This window comes from Psammomys obesus, unplaced genomic scaffold, assembly GCF_907164565.1.
Source record: "Psammomys obesus unplaced genomic scaffold, mPsaObe1.curated_primary_1811, whole genome shotgun sequence".
Classification (NCBI taxonomy): Eukaryota; Metazoa; Chordata; class Mammalia; order Rodentia; family Muridae; genus Psammomys; species Psammomys obesus.
In genome coordinates this window covers 3,026,981-3,036,204 of record NW_026596131.1, presented here as the reverse complement: position 1 = coordinate 3,036,204, position 9,224 = coordinate 3,026,981, and positions in this window count along the sequence as shown.

Sequence of the window (9,224 nt, the reverse complement as noted above, 5' to 3'; positions counted from 1 at the left end):
TATATCTATATCTATATCTATATCTATATCTATATCTATATCTATATATACATGCTCTCTATACTCATGCCTCTTCCCAAAAACAAGCCAAGGAAACCCGAAGAACCTCTACCTTTTTGGGGTACTCTGCCCTTTGAGTGGGCAGTCACTTTAGTTTATCCAGAAACATGGAGACCCGGCACAACTTGGCAGGAGAGGAATCCCCTCCAAATTTTTGACTGGATGGACAGCTTTCCACGGCTTTGGTCCTATGGAAAGTGCTCTTTGAGAACACAGGGTGAGCTAACTCTGTATGTTTTCCTGTTGCGAGGGTTTGCTCAGCAAGACTATTATTTCGCCTGTATTTGGAGGGACTTGCTTATTTTGGCAGCCTTCTTTTCTTATGAGAATTCACAGGAAGCAGATTCCACGTTCAGAAATGCTATGGGCCAGGCCTCACACTGTGCAGGCTCAAACCCATGGCGGGTAAATTTCTGAATGGGCTCCTCAGATGAAATGTGGCACAGCTGTGCTTGCTGCCATAGCCATCAGAACCTGAATGTTTTAAACATCTAGATACACAGATGTAAAGTATGAGGGATAGGACTGAATGAGCTTAGGTGAAATCAGAGAGAGACAAAAAGATTCATCATTTTTGTTTATATTTATTAAAGTACATATAATTTTAAAATGCTTTTATTTATTTTATTAATTCATTTATTTTTTGAATGGGGTCTTCCTATGAATCCCTGGCTGGACTGGAACTCACTATGTAAACCAGGCTGTTCGCAAACTCACCTGCCTCTGCCTCCAGAGTTCTGGCTTTATTTTTGTTCTTTTTAACTACTTGTATGTGTGTGTGTGTTTGTGCACATGAGTGCTGTACTCTTGGAGACCAGAAGAGAGCATCAGATTTTTTTTCTAGTATAGATTGTTGTGAGCTGCCCAAAGTGGATGCTGGGAACACACACACACACACACACACACACACACACACACACACACACACACTTTTCTTTTTGAAACAGGTTCTCTGATAGCTCAAACTCAATATGTAGCTGAAGATGAGGAATGGAATTACAGGTGTGTCCTACAATACATAGTCTGTGTGGTTGGTAGTGGACAAAAACTCAGGCCTTCTGATAGGCTAGGGTCAGATAAGGGGAGGAGGGCCTCCCCTATCAGTGAACTAGGGGAGGGACATAGTGGGGGAAGATGGAGGGAGGGTGGGACTGGGAAGAGATGAGGGCAGGGGCTATAGCCAGGATACAAATTTAATAAATTGTAATGATGATGATGATGATGATGATGATGATGAAAACAACAACAAAACCCTCAGGGCTTCTTCAACTGTGCTAAGCAAGCACTCTATCAACTGTGAGTGCTCACTCTATCATCCTCACCCTAGAGACTTGTTTTAACAACTGTGTAAGTAAAGAATTTTTATATTAAAAGAGGACTCTCCCTTGGTCCCTATAAAGATACCATAAATCATTCTGAATATATTTTTTTTTTGAGCAGGCTGGCTTGCAACTTACTAGGTAGCCCAGGATGCCCTTGAATTTCAGATCTTCTGGGCACCACCACCCCCGTGCTTAGATTACAGGACTGTACCACTATGCCCCATTTTCATAGCACTAGGGAATCAAACCCAAGGTTTCCTGTGTACTAGCAGGCACTCTACTAACTGAGCCACATCCCTGGACCCTCTGGAGGGCCTTTTAGCAGAGACCGACTTCATAATTAAGAGGGAATTCAGTGCCTTTGAAGTTTATGGGGTTTGGCCAATAAATATTTGTTGAATGAATGTAGAGCTCGTGTTTATTTTGCCAGCAGAGTAGGAAACATGTTCCTGGTTGGTTGCCATGTGGAGTATGTTTTGAGTCAGGGCGCAAGTAGAGTGGGTGGAATTTTGGTTTTGGTCTTAAATATTTGGTTTCTAGATGCTCGCCTCTGGTGGCTTTGCCCCAGCCTCGGTCTGTTGACCGTGGAGCTGCGTTGTGTAACCCTCTGGGTTGAATCTTTGCTTTACTGCTGCTTGGTGTCATCTGCAGCTCTGGCTAAATGTCCTCATCCTCAAGGGGCCTAGGTGACGTTGAGCATGAACTAGGTTAGCCTGACGACTACCCCTTGAACTGCAAATGTGGGAATGTTTTGTTTTCTTCTTCTTTAAAAAAAAAAAAAATGTGTAGTGTGCGCAAGTGTGTATAAATGTTGTATGTGTGTAGGCATATCTGTGTGTGTGTACATGCAGCGCACGCCAGAGGCTGACATCAGATGCCTTCTTTGATGCCTCTCTACTGTATTTCTTGAGGTAAGGTCTCCGCCTGAACCTGGAAGCTCACTGGTTGTTTTTTCCACTTTGTCGGAGGGTCCGTTGTCTCTGTCTCTCTCCCCAGTGCTGGCATTATAGGAAGGCCTCCACACCACCCTGCTTCTTAAGCTTCTGCGGGTGTGAGCCATGGTCTTCACGTTTGATCCACTGAGACGTCTTCCCGGCCACTGAGGGAGCAGGGCATCTGCTGCTGCGCAGCGGTGTGTCAGAGCCTCAGTTTCTCTGGGAGGTAGAGGAGAGGAGGAAATCTTCATTCAGTTTAATTCTTATGCGGAAAATCATTCTTCTTAGAACCTCACTGAGGCTTAAGAAGTCGAGGGGGATTGTTCCTCCCTCTGTTCTTGGTATCCTGCCCAGGCTGCATGTGGACAAGCCCAGGCTAGCCTGCAAGGGGCTGAGGGACCTCATAGAACAATACGCAGACCATTCCAGACGAGGCCCTCTTAGGCCAGGTAGTCCCCAGTTGACCTTTCAGTTGACCAAAGAGATTTGAGTGTATCCAGCTGAGACTGGAAAGCTCGGCCCAAGTCGCTGACCCATCTAATTGCAAACTAAATAAATTGTTGTGGCTTTTACTCACTGAATTATGAATGTGTTTGCTAAGTGCTATGCCCTTTCGGGAGATCAATTCACATTTGCCCGGCTTCATTTCACTCGACGTCAAGTCTGGAGCTCCTCTGTTCTCGCCAAACATTCTCAGCATCCCCAACGTAGACACCACACTAATGTCGCAGCCGAGGTCTCAGGCGCTGTGGTCATAGAACCGAGCCTGCATCTAGTCTCTTCCATCTGTGAGCTGGGCAACTCCAAGTTTTATTTTTCTCACTCGTGAAACGTGGAAACTAATATCGTTTGAAATAACTTATCCAATATCCGTTCTTAGCCTCCACACTTCCTAACAGACTCTGACTTCACTCGGATATCCACACGTCTTCTACAAGTCAGGTAATCTTAGGGACTCAATCCAACGCTTATCCCCTGGCCATATTTAGAAATGTTACCACCAAGCCCAGCTCATAGCCTGGGCACTGAACTTGGCACCTCATATATGCTAGGCAGGCGGCCTCCCTGTGGAGACACTTCTCCAGCCACTCCCTTACTATTTCTAGGGCTTTAGCGCTAGAAACGTATATAAGTCACAAGAGGGAACGTGTCAGCTTCTAGTGAGCAGAAACAGGTGGCTGTGAAGCCCATTCTGGTAGAGATTTCTTTGTGTCTGAGGAGACAGAGGAAGCCAGCTGCAGGGCATATGCCTGTAACCCTAGCATTGGGAGGCTGAGGCAGGAGGATCAGGATTTCGAGGCCATCTCTGGGTACATAGCAAGCTCATCTGAGGCTAGTCTGCTGTACATAAGTCCCTGTCCCAGAACAAAACAGAACACACCCTGCCCCCCAAATAAACAGAGGAGTAGGCAGTAGAGATGGAGTTGGGTTTTTTCGTTTGTATATGAGGTTTGGTGCTGGAGCCATCGTCCTGTGCTCATGGAGAGAATTGATGGGGGCAAAGCCCCAAAGGGAGATGGAGGCATGAAAAAGATAGAACCAAGGTGCTTGAACAAATTACTGAACTTCTGAAACTCCAACCCTGGAAAAACAAACCCTGTTCAAAACTATCTTGTTACATGAAACGATAAATCTTCTCTTTCCTGTTTCTCACTCAGGATTCCTTTTTCTTCTTTTCCTCTTTTCTTTCCTCCCCTGCCTCCCCCCTTGCTCCCATCTTGTCAGGTCTTTTGCATCCTGGGATTTGCTATAGTGGGGAATGACCTTGAATTCCTGATCCTCTTGCTTCTACAACCCAAATGCTGAGGGTACAGTTGTGAGCCACAATGCCTTCTTTATGTGTTGGCTGGGGATGGAAGCCAGAGCTTTGAGCATGCTAGGTAAGCATGTACCACCTGGGCTATATCCCTTGCCCTAAAAGATGCTCCTCCTTCTCTGTCTGTCTGTCTGTCTGCCTACAGGCATGTCTTTCTCTTTCTCTCTCCCTTTCTCTCTCTCTGTTTTTTGAGACAGGTTTTCTCTGTGTAGCCTTGGCTGTCCTGGAGCTCACCCTGTAGACTAGGCTGACCTTGAACTCAGAGATCCACCCGCCTCTGCCTCCCAAGTGCTAGGCTTAAAGGTGTGAGCCATCACTGCCCGGCATGATTCATCTCTTAATAAACGCTTTTATAATTATATTGAATTCTTTCCTTCAACTATTAACTGGTTTCAGACTTTGCATGTGTTGGGGGAAAATGATTAACTGACCCTCACTGACTCTCTCTGGTTTGGTGCCTGTGTTTTTCTTGCTGTTGGAGTCCTGGTGCAGGGGTTGACGTGATCCCCAGGGAGCCAAATCTAACCTATTGTCCACTTGTGTGAATAGTTTTATTAGTGGGCTAGGGCTGTAGCTCAGTGGCAGCATGCCCGAGGCCCTAGATTCAATCTCCAATACCCCTTTTCTTAAAACACACACAAACACACACACACACACACACACACACACACACACACACTTTATTAGCACACAACCATACCCATCCATACTACTGTAGCACTTGAAATTTTAAACTTAAATTTATTATTTCTGTCTGTTCTTGTATCACAATATGTGTGCAGAGATTAGAGGACATTTTGGGAGGGTTCACTCTCTTATCCCTTATTTTAGTGTAGGGTTTCTCTTGTTTCTGCCATGCTGTGTGCACCCCACGCTAGCTAGCCAGCAAACTTTAGATGATTCTTCCGTCTCCACCTTCCATCTTGCCACAGGAGCGCAGGAATCACAGACGCACGCCACCGAATCTGGGTTTTTACGTCTGGGGATTGAACCCGGTGGTTGCTTTTTGCTCCTGGGCCATCTCACTGGTCTGCGTTTTGCCCCGAGTATTTGCAATGCGGATGCTTACAGCTCCCTCGGTAAGATATTTATCACCTGGCTTTTTACAGGAAAAGTTTACAAACCTCGATTGTTCTGGAGCCAGGGCCTCACCCCCTCAGCGATGATTCACCTGGAACCTACTGACTGATGCTGAAGCGATGTCTGCAGGAAGACCGGGCTTCACTGGGCGGGCAGCCACGGTGTTGAGGGCAGGAGCCTGAGAACCTGACCCACACGTCCTGGTAGTTTTAAGGATGGCCCAGTATAGCGCCTTACATAGGATAATGGAGACCACTTTTTACTCTCTCCATCTTTGGGGTACTCTCTCCCTCTCTCTTTTTTTTTTTTGTAATTACTTCAAAACAATTTACATATTTTAGGTATGGGTATTTTGCCTACATGTATGTCTATGTACCATGTATGTGCCTGGTGCCTGCAGAGGTCAGAAGAGGACTCCGGATCCCCTGGAACTGGAGTTATGGATGGTTGTGAGTCACCCTGTGGGTTCTGGGACTTGAGCTTGGGTCTGTTGCAAGAGTAGCACGTGTTCTAAACCATTGAGCCATCTCTCCAGCCCCTGTTAGCTACTTTTTTATTGCTATGATAAAACACCATGACCAACGCAACCTTGAGAAGAGGGAGTTTATTTGTAATTAATGGTTCCAGGGTGGTTAGAAGCCAGGAGGGTGGAGCGGCGGGAGCAGGCAGCCGGCATGGCGACTGGAGCAGAGGAACGGCAGCATGAAGGAGAGAGAGAGCAGACTATCTCATCGTTTAACTCTCAAAGCCTGCCTGTAGCTACAGGATTTCTCCAACAAGACCACTCCCCCCCACTGCCCTCCCCGCAAGCAGTGCCATGAACAGGGAACCAGGCACTCAAATGCCCCAGGCTATGGGGGACAGTTCTCATTCAAACTATCACACTTTCTCTCTTGTTGATTCTGGAACAATGTCTGAGTACCCAGTAGTGTCTGCTGTTCTGTTTCCAGTGGGAAAGAAGTTGAGGAAAAACCTTCGTTTCAGCATTTTCAGTAAACCTGGAGAACCATGTGATAGTTACTTGGGGGCATTAAAAAGCCATTCTAAGAGGCAATGGACAGCTCTCCTCTTATTCTTTGTTTGGTTTGCTTGTTTGTTTTGATTTTTGAGACAGAATTTTTTTTTTTTTTTTTTTTTTGGTTTTGTTTTCAAGACAGTTTTTCTGTGTAGCCCTGGCTGTCCTGTCCTGGAACTCACTCTGTAGACCAGGCTGGCCTTGAACTCAGAGATCTGCCTGCCTCTGCTTCTCAAGTGCTGGTATTATAGGCATGCATCACCACCGCCCTGCCTGGCTTGAGACATGATCTTAAACAGCCAAGACAGGCCTCTGACTTGTTGGCCAACAGCAGCCTTGAACATCTGATCCTCCTGTCTCTCCTTCTAGAATCCGGGGACCACAGGTGAGCATCACTCTGTATGGTCCTTTGTACATTATTTACAAAAGACACAAGCAGGCCTGGAGGGATGGCTTAGAGGTTAAGATCACGTACTGCTCTTCCAGATGGCTCACAGCCTCTTATAATTCCAGCTCCAGGGGGAGCTGATGCCTTTGGCTTTCTCAGGCACCTGCACTCAGATGCATAGCTCATGCAGAAATCATTGAAAGATATAAACAATGTGCCTCCTTGGCATCCTTTTTGGGTTGTTTTACCTCCCCTACTGATTACATGCTCTTAGAACAGGATCGAGGATCTCATATTCTTAGTAAATATCATTTTGAATGCGAGAACAGAAAGGATATTTGATTAATGATGGGGCTTGGGATTATTCCTCACACATTTTTCTCTTTCTTAACATTTTTTGTATGTTTATATTACAAGTGCATTCCTTTTTTTTTTGTCATTAAATAAAATGAAACATGAAAACCTGTGCAGAAAGATTGCATGCCAAATTCATGATGGCTGTTTCCTCTAGGGAAAAGAGAGAAGGAGGGAGGGGAATTTCATGTTTTTTAAATATAAAAACATCTGAAGAAAAAAAAAAATCTTTGGGAACACGATTTTCCATGGTTGCATAATAGTTTATCATATGACTATACCAATTATTTTTAAACCAATCTCCTTTTGTATATTTGTGTTTTTTTTTTTTCTTCAACTTGTTCTCTTATGTAGTGTTAGGATGAATAACCTTGTTTTATGCATACCTTTGATTGTTTCCTTAGACTTAGATTCCTAGAGTGGAATTATAGGGTATGACATGTGTTTTGATATCTATTTGTAGGTTGCTTTTTCAATAAGGTCCAAACCAATTCAGCAGATAGGATTTTAAAGCCACAATAACAAGTTACAAAAAAGGAATGGCCACTGAGGGTTTAATAACAATTCTTGAAAACAATTCTTGAAAAATTCTAAGCTGGGTGTGGTGCTTCATGCCTGTAATCCCAGCACGCAGGAGGCTAAAGCAGGAGGGTCATTTGGGCCTCCCTGGGATAAGGAGTGAATACCAAACCAGCCTGGGCTTGAGATCCTGTCTTAAAAACAGACAAATCATTCCTCCCCACAAAGCACCTGGACCTAAAGACCCCAAAACAAACAAACAAACCCAAACCAACCAACCAACCACCCAACCAAAGGAACATCTTAATTTTATTCTCCCTCCCCCTTTTTCCTCTCTCTTCTCCCTCCCCCCAACTTCTTCCCTTTCTCTCCGAGGTATGCTCTTACTATAGTGCTCAGGCTAGTCTTGAATTCATAGGCTTAGGTAATCCTCCTGCCTCAGCCTCCCAAGCATCTGGGGCTGTAGGCACATCCCACTGTGGCTTGCATGTTTCAGGGCAGCGGTTCCCACCCTGAGTTTGGCGGTGAGCAACCCTTTGATAGGGGTTGCCTAAGACCATCGGGAAACACAGATGTTCACATATGATTCATGAGTGCAGCACAATCACAGTCATGAAGCAGCAATGAGGATAGCTTTATGTTTGGGGTCACCACAACATGAGGAACTGTATTAAAGAGTTGCAGCCTCAGCCAGGCTTGGTGGCTCAGGCCTCTAATCCCAGCACCTGGGGAGGCAGAGGCAGGCAGATCTCTGTGAGGCCAGCCTGGTCTACAAAGTGAGTCCAGGATAGCCAAGGCTACACGGAGAAACCCTGTCTCAAAAAAACAGGAAAAAAAAAGGCAGCCTTATAAAGGTTGAGAACCATTGTTCTAGGGTCTTAATACCTCTCTGCAAGTAAGGAAATAGCTCCATAGTTACACTGTCTACTGTTTCAAGAAGTAGATACATTCTAGCATTTTCCTCTTTGGAAAAGGCATGATTATATTGTTTTGCAATGATATTAAAAGTCATTGAATTCATTTTCAATAGGGCTCTTTGTTTCTGACTCAACTGGATGTCAGTTGACGTGACTGACTTTCCCCACTAAGGAATTCAGTTTCCCTGGATTCCAGCGGCCTTCGGTACACCTACCCTGTATAGTTTTTCCATGCTGTCAGTCTTACTTTGATAGTCTTCCATGGGGGAGGCACTGCCACAATCCAGCCCTATCTCAAAAAGAAGCCTAAGCTTTTGGTGAGACATTTTAGGCTGCTACCTTGGAGACCAAGGTTTCACTGTGAAGCCCAGGCTGGCCCGGAACTCACCATGCCATGGTCCTAGCCTTCCAAGTGCTGGTGTTGCAGAAGTGTGCCATGACTCCAGGCTTTGACTGTCTTTTAAGATGACAAGGGCTGGGGAGATGGCTCAGTTGGTAAAGAGTTTGCTGAACAAGTGTGAAAACCCAAGTCCAATCCCCCCAGAAGGTATGTAGAAAAGTCAGGCAGGAAGCCTGGTGTGGGTACACAAGCCAGGTGGATCTCTGAGAGTCTGAGTTCAGATCTACCAATCCTGGGGCTCCACATTCAGTGAGAAACCTTGTCTCTAAAGTGAGGTGGCAAGTAATTGAGGAAGACACCTGGGATTAACTCCCACAGACACAGATAACATCTGTTTTTTTCTTTATTTTTATTTTTTTAAATCTAGAAGAATGAAGATGGAAAAGGATCTCTAGTGGTTATCTCAATTAGTTACAAT